This window comes from Stegodyphus dumicola, chromosome 1 (genome assembly GCF_044657685.1).
Source record: "Stegodyphus dumicola isolate Sdum_Otavi_A_Nest chromosome 1, ASM4465768v1".
Classification (NCBI taxonomy): domain Eukaryota; kingdom Metazoa; phylum Arthropoda; class Arachnida; order Araneae; family Eresidae; genus Stegodyphus; species Stegodyphus dumicola.
The window spans coordinates 229,969,932-229,985,666 of NC_140768.1; the positions used below are offsets into that span (position 1 = coordinate 229,969,932).

The 15,735-nt window shown below is 34.5% G+C and overlaps 1 long non-coding RNA gene across 1 annotated transcript; it reads right to left on the reverse strand.

Moving 5' to 3' along the window:
• Window positions 1–4,115: 4,115 nt before the first annotated feature.
• Window positions 4,116–8,369, reverse strand: LOC146999494 (uncharacterized). The gene is made up of 2 exons (XR_015039783.1): window positions 8,177–8,369; window positions 4,116–4,284 (listed from the first exon to the last, which is right to left on the reverse strand). It is a non-coding gene; the product is annotated as an uncharacterized LOC146999494 (long non-coding RNA).
• Between the last annotated feature and the right edge of the window lie 7,366 nt (window positions 8,370–15,735).

Consider the following 15,735-nt stretch of genomic DNA (forward strand, 5'->3'; position numbering starts at 1 on the left):
ATATCTGGAAGGAAATGTCATTAGTAATGCATTTTTACAAAACTTGACTTTACGCTTTTAATTCATTATTTGGCCCTTATGCACTTTCATTCATCTACAGATTTATTTCACACATACTCTCCAGCAAATGTACTGAAATGTACTTAGGGTCTTCTATGTTGTGTTACCGCGAACAAACTACCGCTACACAACACCTAACTTTGTTAAAATTTGACACACTAGACCTGCCAAGACTCCTTACACGAAAACTGTTTCCTACTGTAGTAAGCAAAATCTTATATTTTACTTTTATTATTTAAACGTGTGAACTGGAGAGCCTAACATTAAACACATATATATCAACATCCCATTCTTCCGTAACTCCCTTACACAGAAATAAAAATTTATTTTCTATGTCCTTTTAATCTTTACGATATTTCAACACAAAAATAAAACATTTCTACATGAACATTTAAATATTTACACATCACTTTTGAATTCATTTTCTATCAACAGTCATAGTTACTTAATTACACTTTACCAAAATTTACACGAAATCTTAACTTTACGTTAACATATTATAGTATTCCAATAGTCTTCCGACTAAACTTATTTACTTCTCGCAACTTGAGAGTTCTTAACAAAAAGTATTTAACGCTAGTAGCTTCTCGCCAAATTACTAACATAAAAATCTTTGCTTACGAACATTTACAAAATATCGCTATCTGCGATTTAAGTTTTCTAAACAGATTTAGCAACTTATAACAATATGATATAATTTGAACTTCAAAGAAAAATTAGCAAAGAAATTTTCACTTATCTTTTTTTGTACTCCTGCATTCTGTCTTTACAGAATTGATCAAATGTAGAAACCTGATAACCTCCACTCTTCTTCTCGATGTTCGATGTTCCGCTCCATTCAGTTCCAGTGCTTTCCTTTTCTGTCCTTTATGTAGGAATCTGGGACTCTTCCGGGCAGGTTGTGGATTCTGGAATGCCAATTTCCTTTTTGACTCCGGTGAGGCTCTCCGTCCTTCAGGAGGTAACTTTTTGACTCCGGTGAGGCTTTGAATTTTCTCTTGGCCCTTCTAACATGTTGCTCCGGCACGGTTGTGTCTACAGGTCTTTTCTGACTTTTCGGTCTCCACGCTGGTCCTCCTTGGGTCTGCCTTGTAGTTGTTGATGCTGGAAACTGTGGTTTACGTCTACTTTTAATTCGTCGTTGAATTTTCTCCTTTCCTGGAACCTTGTCAGCAGGCCTCCCTCGTGTGGTCGATGGTACTTGAGTTTTTGCAGCATCCTGGGTTCTGACTCGTTGATCTGTCGGTGCTAATTTCCTCCTTTTTTGTGCGCTTGTAGCCTTAGTGGTATGGGTTTCCCTGGTCGAAGTTTGTTGGCTCTGCTTTCTTTTTTGCGTTGGGGAACTTGAGCTGTACTCCTGAGCTGGCGGGCTTCTCTCCTTATTTCCAGAATCCTGTAATAAATCCTGCAATATTTTAAAGTCAGTGCGGCTGTAATAAGGTTTTAACTGATCGATATTTGCCACCAGTTGTTGGCCATTTTCGGCCTTTAAATAAAACGTGGCTTCTCTTATTCTTTCCACCATGTACGGCCCTTCAAACCTGGGCTCAAACTTCGCCACTCTGTTTTCTGGTGCCGACGATAACGAATATTTCAACTTCAGCACTTTTTGTCCCACTGTATATTCCAATTCCCTTCTATTGCTATCATAATAAATCTTTTGTTTTTGTCTTGCTATATCAGAACTTTAATAGCTTCGTCAATAATTTTTTGAACGTCTTTTAACTTAAATTCTTCTTGTCGCTGTTGTACAAAGAATAGCTTATCCAACGGCGTTATGATTTTTCTTCCTAAAAATAACTTCGCGGGGGTTTTCTGCGTAGTATCGTGCTTTGCGGTTCTCAAGGCAAAACCTAACTCATTGACACAGCTGTCCCAACGGTCATGAAAGTTTTTTACATATCCCCTGATAATTTTTACAATATTCTTATTTACGCGTTCCGCTATATTCGACTGCGGTCTATATGGTACCATTTTTAGATGGCGTATGCCAAGTGCTGTGCACAAATTTTTAAATATACTACTAACAGACTATTTTCCGTTATCTGATATTACTTTTAGTGGTGCCCCGTATTTTAATATATATTTATTTAAGAAAGAATCTGCGACTATTTTAGCTGAAGTTCGTTTAAGAGGGACTATTTCTACCCATTTTGAAAAATGGTCAACGATTGTTAAAAGATATCTGTTTTTATTTATTTTTGTCCTACACTGTAAAAAAAATCTGTAAGGTTACTAAGAAAACTCATAGAAACTGGGACGCCATGGGTTATTTGAGTAACAGAAACAGGCGTTTTCTTTGTAACATTACAAGAGTTTTGCCTGTAATGGTTACAGATCTTTTTCTTGTAATATCACAGCATATAGTTATGTAAGTAGAACATATTTTTCTCATGTAAATTCCCAAACGATATATCTGTAATGGTTACCGATTATTTGCGTGTAATATTACAGCAAATAATTATGTAAAAAGAACATGTTTTTCTCATGTAAAATCCCAAACGATATATCTGTAATGGTTACATATTATTTGCGTGTAATATTACAGCCAATAATTATGTAAAAAGAACATGTTTTTCTCATGTAAAATCTCAACAGATATATCTGTAACCGTTACAGGTTATTTGCTTGTATTATTATAGCAAGTTATTATGTGAGTAGAAGATACTTTTCTTACGTAAAATTCCAATGGTTGTATCTGTAAAGGTTTCAGAATATTTCCTTCTAATATCCCATTAAGTAATTATGTGTGTAGAATATATTTTTCATAGATAATACTAAAAGATATGTCTATAAAAGTAATAGATTTTTTTGTCTAAAATGATGCTTATTATAATAAAATATATTGAAATCAAGATGTTTTGAGTAAAACAATATCTGCATGTGTATATCATTATACAGATATATGCAAGTGAAGCATAATAGTTTGGCTTTTTAAATTAGTCAATTTGACCTCAGAATAGCATTAATTTAAAAGATGTGCTTTCAACAGCAATGTTCTTTTTCCAAAAAGTAACATTAGTCTGTTGCAGAGTATTTTTGTTTTATGAAGAGAAACTTATGTCTGATATTATTGAAAGGCCTTTCATATTATAATTTTGATTAATTTAAAAGTTCAAATTGATATACTACTCCTTATATTTGCCCTGTAAAATAACTGAAAAATATAGTATGTTTTATTTGCATGTTTTAGTGTCAGTTAATAAGATATGTTCTAGAATTTTCTTTTTAGTAATTTTAGCTAAAATAGACACATGTTGCTTTAGATTTAACTTATATGAGTAAACGTGTTGCATGTTGATATGATCATAGTTTTACAGTAAAAGACATTTTGTGAAATATTTCTATGAAGAACTCAGAACAGCTGTTCTTCATATTTCAAAAATATATTCTCTCCTTCTAAAAAATGACATTTTCAGTAAATTAAAGAATTCAACATAGCAATGAACTTCATTTTGTTACTACAAGGAATTCAGATTTTGTTCATACGCTTGAATTACAACGTCTAACTAATTTTTTTATTCTTATCTGCACTCAGTGTTTGTCAACAGTCTGCTATTGTTTGAAATAATGCATAACTTTTTTGCTTACCTTCAAATAATTTCCTTTGAATTAACAGATAGAAAGAAGTCTTTCATTAAAAACCTAATGTCATGCTTTTTGAATAAGCATAAAACTTTGCCAACAGACCTTAATTTTTAAAGCCTTTTTTCCCTTAAAATTCTTAATACAATTATGCCTTTAAGAAATTTATTTCTAAAATTAATACTTCAGTTTAGCTTAAAATTTAATGCATTTTAATTTTACCTATAATTTTTTACAAACATAATATGTAATAAATCTAAGCTTAATATTTACTATTTCGAAAGTGATACTAAAAAGTATTCCTAGTTATTATAAATTTCGAGATTCGCATACAAAATTGTGAAATAAACATGTGACAACAGAAAACAAACTTTATGCTCTCTCTATATTACAGCATGTTAATTAAGAAGTATATTGAATTTATAATTTTATTGTGAAACACTATGAAGCAAATGATATGCTAATTAAAATACAGAAGTAAAAATAATTTATTACTTAATTCATAAACTTTACATAAAACCTGAAAAAAAGAATTAATTAAAAAATAACATAATATAATTTAATAAACATTTCATAAAAATTCGTTTCGACTGCTTGGAAAAAATGAATGGTTTTTCTCCTCTTTGTAAACCATGTCTCCTAAATAAAGAAAAAAACATTTCTTTTAAAATCATAATCATACTCTTAAAAAGCTTATAAAAATTTTAATAGATGTTTTAAACATGTGCTTATATAACACTTTTAATCATATTTCTTTATAATATCTTAATTAATTAAGAACAGCTTAAATTCTTTATAAAATTGGATTACAGTGAACCGTCTCATTACGACAAGCTACCTCAGTCAATCACTTTTTAAATTTAACCAGCATTCCTCATAAAATAACTAATTAGTAAACATAACTTCTCTAGGATGCCCACTACCATTTAAAGATCAAAATTTTCAGGAATCACGTATAGCTAGCTAGAGAAGGTTCATTGTACAAAAACAGCCAATATTCAAATATTTTCATAAATGAAGCCACCATAGTTATTAAATATAATATACAGTATACTTATATTCAGAATTCAGAACTTGAATAAATTTCTCGAACTGTTTTAGCATTCGAAAAATATTATATTTATTACCTTAAATTTCTAAACCAATATTACATATTCGTCCTAAGGAATCACTGGGACTAGGATAACATTTTCCCCCTAGCTTTCTTTTAGCACAGGATTCTGAATATGTTTTAAAGATTTAGGTAATGTTTGTCTTCCTTAAGGCGGTCACAAAACAAGTTACCCTAAATGTTTTGTCCGCATAGTGGTCATTTTCATCTTACTAACTGATTTGCTAGTGGAGTTTGGGTGCATGGCCTATCATTGATGAAACAATAATAGTGAACAGCTTCAAGAAAATGGGGATATCTTATGCTCTTGATGCCATATTCCCACTTATTTTTACTAATTTTATCTTCCGAAAATTAAGAGGGAAAAATTAAACGAATAATTTAATTTCCAAATGACACAGTCACAGTAGGAATATAACAAATGAAAAGTAATCATGGATAAACTACTACTATCACAATATTATTTATTTAAAAGAAACCTCTATTTCAATAAGAATACACATAATTGCAACATCTAATAAGTTATCTCATTTCTTCTTTATAATTTGAACTTCTGTCATTCTCATTGTTGTTCTTGCAAATCCTTAGGCCTCAGATCATACATAAATAATTAGAGAAGGTTGTGGTCCGATGCTTGCTAAAATGAACATTCAGCTGATATGGCAAAATTGCACAGTGAATGGCAGTTGGTATTTGCTTTCACTATCATAGATCATTGTTTGTATTAGGCTGACATAATTTTCAACAGTTAGAAGAGAAAGATTCAACGGGGCCTTAAGTGTGCAAAAGTTTGCCTTTGTTAGTATGAAGAAAACAATCATTATGTTGATAAATCCATTTTAAAATCTTGGGATATTCATTTTCTGAATGCATTAAAAGGGGGAAAATTATGTAAATATTTTTTTAATTTTCAGAACCTGGTTCTAAAGCTGGGTGGGGTGGAATATGCAACGCAATACGGTAATTCTGAAGATCATTACTCGTGGCAGTACAAACTAAACGGCGATAACTTGCATGCTGTAGAAGAAGACACAAATTGCAGTTCCAGATGCATTAAATGCTTTGAGGTCTAGGGAGTAGCAGTGGGCAATACTAAGAGTGAAATTCAAGGTATAGGGAAGTAGGAATGAAAATTACTTTTATCAGATAACTTAAATGGTTATGTTACTAAGCGTTCTTATTGGAATGTAGGTTTCTTTTAAATAATAATACTATGATAGTTACCAGTAGTTCATTCATGTATATTTTTGATTGATTATGATCTTATTGTAATCACATCCTTCAAAATTAAATTGATTGCTTAATTTCCCCCTTGATTTTCATACTATAATATTAGTAAAAAGGAAGAAAAAAGTCTGCAAGTAAACACAACTCCTCTTTCTCCCTCTCTCTCTATATATATATAGGTATGTATCTTCGTGTGCAACTAAGCAAACCAAATGTGACTTTTTCTTCTTTAAAAAAATTGTGTAAATAAATAGAATTAAGTTCATTTCAAAGACTTATGACACATGAAATATACATGATCAAAATAAATTAGAAAATTAAGTTCAAATAAATTTTAAGCTAAATTACGTGTTGCAATGTAAGTTGCAATAATTCAGTTGTAATAATTAATACTAACAAAACCAAACATCATATTCCCATTCTGCAAAGTATAAAAATTCTTCTGCAAAACTGAAAAAATGACCAACACTTTGGCTTATTTGATAACTTTCAAATTCACTCCTTTGTTTGCATTTAGAATTTATAACTTTAATTTTCCACAGAAATTTGTTTTTGATTTTAAAAAATTTCACTGGCATAATTTCATTCACTTCAGCATATATTAATAGATGCAGAAGGTTTTTGTACCTTACATAATTTTAAATCTTATGTAAACTAACGTAATTAATAACAAAATCAAAACATAGATCAGAAACAGCATAAAATTTAATTAATAATTACTACTAGTGTCACACAAAATGCTATGAAATTAATTAATAAAATAAGAATGAGATAAAACATATAGAATAAATATTCCACATGTGTGAAGTTTGGAAGTTTTACGTTAAATATTTTTTTTAAATTAAGTATTTTTAAAAATGACCCCTTAAAGCATGGGACCTTTCGTAATTAGAACTTGCAAATCCACTTCGCTAGTCTTTCATAACATTGCTTTTCTTTTATTAACAAGAAATATTGCATTCAGTTATTTAATTTAAGATATCAAAAATAATGCTACTGAAAGGCATGAATACTTACTTAAATTTGAAATTAATTTGGTTGACTTAAAATAATATTAAAAAAATTAAATCTTCATATATACGTCTAAAAATCAGACCTTATTAATTTTCTTTTATTTGAACGATATCTGAATTCTGCCTTAGTTTGGACTAGTAAATCATTGGGCGATTAAATGCCAAGCTATAAGAGAACTAATGTAGTTTACAAATGCACTGAATTTTATTTCCAGTATTAACTTTCAAAGAAAGTAAAATTTTCTGCATATTTGCATCATTTGGATTGATAGAATATGGCAAAGCATGCAAAGGCTATCAGCTTAAAGGGAAGTATATATTCATGGGCGGTTTTGTAAGGAAAAGTAGCTCGCATTTCCATTTATTCATGTGTGTATATATATATATATATATATATATATATATATATTTACATTGTTAATGCTAAAATCAATGCTTCATTAAAAATTCATTATTATTTTATTTTTAATACAACATACAGATACAGAATTGTTTTAAATTCCAATAAACAATAATAATTTATTTTTAAGAAAAATTAATACCACTGAAAAAAATATTATTACACTAAAGGAATAAACGAGATTCTCGACCGCGTTGTTCAAGTTTTTGTAATTTTACTTCATAACACACTCGTACATAAACATATTAGACTGAATTATAAACCAGGTATAACTAATTAGATAATCCTAGAAAAATAATAAACTAAACCTAGTAAGCAAAAAAATATATACATTACATTCAGAATTCTAAATGTTTATATAAACGTTTCTCGCAAGGCCTGCCGGGAAAAAGATGTCAAACGTTCTTTGGTCAGACGATTGGAAAAGAACGCTAAAACGATTAGTTTTGTTTTCAACAACCACATTACCATTTCAATTATATACCACAAATAGTGATTAAATTTTGGAATAATTAGTTTTAAATAATAATACGGGCAATTTAAGGCGTAATTTATCGGATGCACAATGACAAAATACTACTATTAGATCTGCATTTGGAATAAATATTTTGCACTCTTTCAACTCATTAGACATTACGAACACTGATATTAATTAATCGCAAAGCTTAAACGTTTAAATACTTACTCACTACATATAAAAGTGCAAAGTGCATGAGAATAATCTGCATAAAATGAACAAAAAATATTTCAAGTAGTAATTGTAAACATTTTCTTACTTACCTGCGCTATACAACCAACATGCATTCAGCCATGTTTTTTTCTGCAACTAGCTTTCAAACACTTTTCTCCTGATTGGCTAATTTCCAGTCAGTCACGTGATTCTTCCGCGCGGCTACTGAAACATTATCTGTAATGTTACAAGCAAATCAGCTGTTACCGCTACAGTTTGCTTTCAACCTGTTACCATTACAGGAAATTCTTCTGTAACTTTTTGATTTCTGTAACTTTACAAAACTTTTGCCTGTAAAGAGCGAACTTTTTTTTTACCGTGTAGGGTAGGGTCCTAGCAAATCTATTCCAGCTATTTCGTTTGGAAAAGTGGTCTTTATGTTTTTTAAATACCCGGCCGGGCTGTAATTAACATCGTTTATTAATTGGCACATATGGCACGACTTAACATACGCCGTAACAACTTTCTGTAATTGCGGAAAATAAACCGCTTCGCGTACCCTCTTTAGTGTTTTTCGTATTCCGAAATGTGCTGCAGAAGGTAGATCGTATAATTCCTCTAAGATACTTAAACGTAGACTCGCTGGGATTACTGGTCGGTATTCCTGATTTTCATTAGTTACTTTTGTGTAAAATAACAATTTGTCGATTATTTCATAATGCTGTGCCCTATTGCGGTTAGCTGTTAAATCTATATGTTCAAATTTTTCAGGGTCTTCCAAGTATGCGTAAATGTCTTTAAACTCTGGGTCCTTTTTTAATTCTTCGATTATTGTTTCACGGGACTCAATAACTCTTGATGTGAGCATGGCACACTTGATAGTGTTTCCCTCTTCATCAATTTTTATTCGCGAAAGGGCATCGGCGACCAATTTTTCCTTTCCCGGAGTATGTTTTATAATTAAGTTGAACTCTTGTAATTTTAAAGTCCAACGTATCAAGCGAGGCGATAAATTTTTTTCTGAATACAAGCGACCCACTGCCGCATGATCTGAGTAGACCGTTATCGGTGAACTTCCGAAGTAGACCCGAAACTTCTGGACTGCTAATAATACAGCGAGCGTTTCTCGCTCAGTAGCGGAATAGTTCCTTTGCGTAGCATTCAAGGTTTTCGAAAAGAAAGCTATAGGTTGCCATTTTGGGAGAGCACCGCTCCAACTGCATAATCGGATGCATCCGCTGAAATTTCTAGACCTTGCTCGCCTTCTGGGAATTTAAGGACTGGGGCATTGATTAGGGCATTCTTTAATTGTTCAAACGCGGTGTTCGCTTCGGCTGTCCAAGAAAATCTACTTTTCTTTCTTTTTAGCACTAGAAGAGGCTCAACTATTTCGTCTTTTATAAACATTCTATAATAGGAACATAAGCCCAAAAATGAAGACAATTTCTTAGCCGTATTTGGGGGAGGATAACTTTTAATTGACTTAATTTTTGAATCATCAGTCTCTATTCCCTTATTCGAGATTTTGTACCCGAGGTATCGTAATTCCTTCACCGCAAACTTGCATTTTCTTGCATTTATTTTGAAACCGGCCTTGTTAAGTAAAGAAAAAACTTCTTCCAGATGTTTCAAATGTTCCTCTAATGTTTCGCTGGTAACTATGATATCGTCAAGATAAATTATTGTACTTTTACCTAAAACTGGCTTTAAGACTATGTCCATAGCTTTTTGGAACGTAGCTGACGCTCCGCTCAAACCAAAGGGCATTCATAAAACGGCATAGACGCCTGACTTTGTTATAAACGCGGTCTTCTGGACATCCTCCGGCTTCGCGGCTATTTGAAAGTAACCCGACGTGAGGTCTAGGGTTGTCATGAATTTAGTCGACCGAATGTTTCTGATGATTTCATCAATTATTGGTAGGGGATATGTGGGATATTTTGTTATACTGTTTAACTTACGATAATCAACTGCAAACCTATACGAGTCCGGGTAGTCAGGCGATAGCCCGTTCTTTTTTCTACAAAGGACCACCGGACTTGCGTAAGGGCTCGCGCTTGGTACAATTATTTTATTCTTTAACATAGTTTTTATATGGGTTTCCAAAATTTCTTCTTTTACTTTATCGTATCGGTAAGGTTTTGACCGGACTGGAGGGGCATTCCCAGTGTCTATGGAATGACTAACTACCTGACAAAATCCAGGTTTTTCGTTAAACAAAGAATTAAATTTTCTTACCAATTCTTCAATCTTCTTATTCTCTTCTAACTTCAAATGTTCCAGATTCAATTCCGGCATGGAAACTTCACCTTCTTGTACCGGGTCCATGTGCACCTGAAACGTAGAATTCTGAAAATTAAGATTTGCGCCGGATGCGCGTAAAAAATCGATCCCCAATATCACTGATGTGAGTAAATTTTTCACGACTAAAAAATTAATTTTTAGGACCTCGTTTTTAAACTGAAGCTGCAGTGCGGTTATCCCCAAACATACGCACTGTTTGCCTTGGGCGGCAATTACTTTCTGTCCCGTGGCTTTAAACAGTCTGTAACGACGAAAATGTTTTTTGAAAAAAATTTCCGATAGGAATGAACATTGTGCCCCTGTGTCCAGAAGTGCAGTGGTTGGTACATTATTTACCAAAATCTGTATCTCCGGTATAGCAAGATTTTGTACTACGACTGTATTTAGGCAAATTTCTGAGGGGTCTTCTGTCCTACTCGGTGACCGTTGCCCCTTCTCGATCACCGGTTTGCGTTTAAAGTCTGGTTACCTGCCGCCTCTTTTCGCTGATTTTTATATCCACCGCCCTTAGATTTATCTGCGCTCCTGCTATTAAATTTTTCACTTTTTCCCGCCTGCCGATATGCCTTGTACTGAACTTGTGGTTTCTTTTGGGGAGTAAATCTTGAGTACTGGCCAAACGGACTTGCACGCGCTTTCTCTGCCTTTCTTCTACTTTGAAATTTCATTGCAAGCTGGAACAGAATTTCCAACGTTTGCGGATTACGCACTTCGAGAAAATCTTGCGCTGATGGTAGAAGACGCGGTAGAATTAGTTCGATAATTTCTTTATCGGGCCTTTTCCCGTATAATAGATTAAAAATATGTACTTTTCTTAAAATGAACTCTGTCAAATCCTCGAAACTGCCTTGGTATTTACTATAAAATTCTGATTCAAGCTTCGCACGATCTTTAACACTGGAAATGCTTTTATTAATGCAGATTTGAAATTTTCCCAGTTATATGATTCAGATCCTGGGTCCCCCAACAAGAACTTTCCTATACTCTTCTGCCAGCTAAGGGCTTGACCTTTTAAGGCTGTCGTAGCGATGATCACTTTTTGTAGCTGATTCACAGGGTGTAAGGCGAAATGTAGGTCTAGTTGCTACAAAAATGTCAGGACTGAGCCCTTGCCATCGAAAGTGGCTGTGGGTTTCATGGCTGCGTGCAGCGTTTCCACGAGGAATCCAAACCCTTCTACTGGATTCGTGGATGTTGTAGGGACCTGAAAGGTCGGAGGGGTCAACGTAAACTTGCCGGTTTCTAACGACATGGTCCGTTTAGAATTCTTTTCGGGCGCCAATTGTAAGGTCCCTCTCTTGAAATTCTAAGTTAATGTTGGAAGTGAGGAACCTAGGAACTGATAAGCGAATAATCGCTAGAATTCGAAGACAGGAAACAACAAGGGAACCCTTTATTATTTCTATAAGATTTCACAAAACTCCGCCTGGGAGTGAACAAATAAAGTCCACACTTTGGACTTGAACTTAAAAGACTAAGAATTAAACTAAAACTAAGATTAACTAACTAAGTATAGCCAAAGCTATCAAGGTTCAATGAGAGTTGGTCCCTTAACCTATTTTACTACGAAGCTTAGCAAGGGCCTGAGTACGGCCGAGCGTATAACAGCTTTGAGAGAGAGAGAGAGAGAGAGCGGCCAAAAAGGCAGTCGCGCGTAGTTCAGAAACTCCATTTCTCTCTCCGTCTCAATAAGTAACTTCGTGGTTTAAATACCACTCCTTCTCATTAAATATTCAGCATATTCCAAAACTACGTTCTGGCCGGAAGTAGTAAGTTAAGAATTTGACAGGAAAGGAACTTAAAATTTAACTGTTAATAAAATTAAGACAACTCTTACATACTTTCTACCCATCCCTCATAGTAAAAGGATTGTGTATATCGAAGACCGTCAGCGTTCAATCGAGGAAATACACTCTTTTGCAAAAAAATCGAAGCGCCATGAAGGAAGTGGTTGTTTTTGATGAAATTGAATATGTGTATAGCTCATACACAGATAATAAAATGATTAAAGAATCAAGGTCATAGTATCTGTTCACGGCTCACAATCACCCATTGAGTGTTCAGATTAGTAGTTGGTCGAACCGCCCCTCGCGGTAATGCCTGCTTGAATTCATCGAGGAAAGGAGTGGTAAGAGGTTCCTAATGTCATCTTGCGACACATTCTGCTAGGCAATTCATCAGTTGTCGCTCCAGATCTGCGATATTTTGTGGAACCCGAATCTGGTGGCCTACCATGCCCTGGACATACTCGATTGGTGAAGCCCACCTCAGACAAGCGCCGTGAGATGGTGGACAGGTGACAGGTGACGGAGGACGGGGACGCCTGGCGTATAACATAGGTAAACAGGCATATGTCCCACTTCCTCCACTATCTCGAAGAAGCAACTCGCTGGAGCCCCGTAAGGCTGCACCGGGAGTTTACATGGTCATACAGGGGCTAGATGTCAAGTAGTTTTTACATAGGACGTTCTTAATAACACAAAGTAACTTAAAAATAATATAAAGGATAGCATTAAAACACTAAAACACTCATATAAGCTGGAACACATAAATATACAAAATTAAACGTAAAAGCATAAAAACACACTCGTAATTACGTAACATAAAGACATAAAAACACACACGAGAATACATATCGACACATAGAATATATATGGAAACACGTAGAGCACATAAATGCAAATATTGCACACAGAAGAAACGTATGAGACATAGTAAGGTGTGCGTAAAGCAGAAGCGCTGTGCGGAAATATGCTCAGTTCCCATAATACATAATGTACATACTTTCATTAGAGCACGGGAGGTATAGACGTACGGGAGGTATAGACGTGGCTGTAGTGCTGTAGTGCGTTGAATAGTCGACAATGATACCTTTGGGGCGGTTCGGGCCTGGCGAACAATCATGTTATCTTCCCTCGCATTTTTGCTCCTTTGCCTTCCAGAGCCTTCATTTCGCCGGCAATTTCCTTTTAACAATCATTGCTGCCAACATCTTTGTACAGCAGTGTTTGTACGCTGCAGGTGGCGGATTATTGCTCGGTATCACCACCCAGCTTCACGTAACCCTACAATGTGACCACGTTCGAAGTCATTTAGCTGTCTGTAAGGTCTTCGATACTGTCGTAATGGCATCTTTAGTTGCTTCTTTACGGAAGTACAATGGTAGCAACAAAAAAAAGATAAATTTTCCGCCTCTGTTGCTGGTTTTATACTTTGCGAATTGCGTACTAGAAACGCGCGCTATGATCGCAATTCCTGTTCATTTACCTTGAAACTTTGATCATTTGCATCATTTGCATTCGATCAAGATGTTTTTGCATACCAAATTTCGTCACGATCGGAAAAGTCCTTCTTGGTGCTTCGATTTTTGTGTAAAGAGTGTATGTACGCTAACATTAACACTGCGTCACGGATTCAAAACATATGCTGCAATGCAGCTTTTAAAAATTTTGTGATTATATTGTTGAACTTATCGCGTAAACGCAAAGAAAACAGTGCTTAATAGTAAAGCTAAAAAGAAAAAAAGAAAGAGAAAAAAAGGTTAACAGTTGTGAGTGCAACAGTAGTCTGGGAGCTCAGTGAGATTATAAGCTTTAACAAACTCTTTTGGACGACCGTTAAAATATAAAACCTTTCAGGTTTTTCCCCCCTTCAAAGTTTATTATCAGCATAGTAAACATATAATTTAAGTCTTTTTTCTATTTTATGTATTTATTTATTTTTTATTATTTCCGGGCTTCTTTGAGTTTCCATAGAACAGTGTTTTAATGTTGTAATAGTTAATTTTTTTAATAACATTTCTAGAATGATGTAAAATGTAATGGAGATCTATTTTCCGCCATGATATAAGCTCTGATAAAAAAAAACTCTTTAGCAATGAGTTTGAGAAAAACCAAGCAATCGGAAACAGTAGACTTGCCCTTTTTAACCACTTCGTGTTGCATAAAAATTGGTATTTAGGTTGTTTCCAAGCTGTTCATTGCAAGAAAACTTAGCTGCTGGCCTTGTCTGCTGTTTGATGTTGACAAAATAAGTGTGTGGATAAGGGTGTGGCATAAGGAATGCAAACGAAGAAACCCTTAACAGTGCTGGAAATTTCCCCAAAAATTCTCGTATAACTCTTTTTAGTATCACAGAGTATAATTAGTTGTTATATTAAAAACTACTAATAACGTTAAACACAATGCAATGCAAAGGGCATCTAAAAGGCGAAGTTGTGACAGATGTCTCAACACTTCGAAGTCGATCGGAACTAGCAACTGAGAAACTGATGCTCTCTCAAGTCTTATAGTTTTCCCCCTAGAGCTGAGAAATCTCAACCACCTTCCATTTCTCGAAATTGGAAGGCATATGAGGGTCGGATACGGTTACAGTTACGCATAGAATCAATTACAGATATTTAATTGCGATGCCCGCTGCAAATATGCAGGGACCGGACCAAAATATCGCCAAATAATTGCTAGCTTTAGCGACTTTTGACGGTTTATCGCCAGTTTAACGAGATACCCAATTACCTCAATGCTAAATAGACTTGCTCCTGTAATCTTATTTTTCCGGCAGAGTTTCGTCTCTTTCAAGCATTTAATGTTACATAATACAAGGGATACTACAATTTCTCATATAATTTCAATGAAATTATTTACATATATACAAAATTTATAACAATATATAAATACTTACAATATTCATAACATTATGAGCGAAACTTATAAATTACCTCATTCATTCTATCAATACCATCTTCAATTTTATCAACAGAGGCATCATTTTCAACATTCAGAACAGTTAATTACACTGCTGGCCATTAAATTTGCAGCACCATGAAGGAAAGCCAATACAAAAAAGATATTTATTGTATGGCAAGAAGATAAAATGATTAAATTTGTAAGCAGTTTAAACGTTTATATGGGTAAGAAATTAATAGAAACAGCTGCCAGTCAAAACGGCCCTTATTCGGTTAGGCGTGGAGTCGAACTGGGTTTGGATGACAGAAACGGCCAACGCATTCCATACTGCTTTAAGTCTATGCCACATTTCATCAACCGTATTAGCTGGAGAGGGGTGGCGGGCCAGCCTCTCGACCATAGGTTTTCAATGAGTGTCAGACCTGGAAACCGTGTAAGCCAGGGCAGCAATCGAATAGGAAGGCCAGAACGCGACGTGCAACATGTGGTCTTGCATTATCTTGTTGGAACATGGCGTTAGGGGACTTCGAATATAAGGCACAACCACTGGACGTTAAGATTACAGAAATGTACCGATCTGCGTTCAAATTACTGTAGATCCGAATGCGTGTCGTGTACCCAGTGGCTGCCCAAACCATTACTCAGCTGCAGGGCCCCTATGCCGATATCGAATGCAAGTA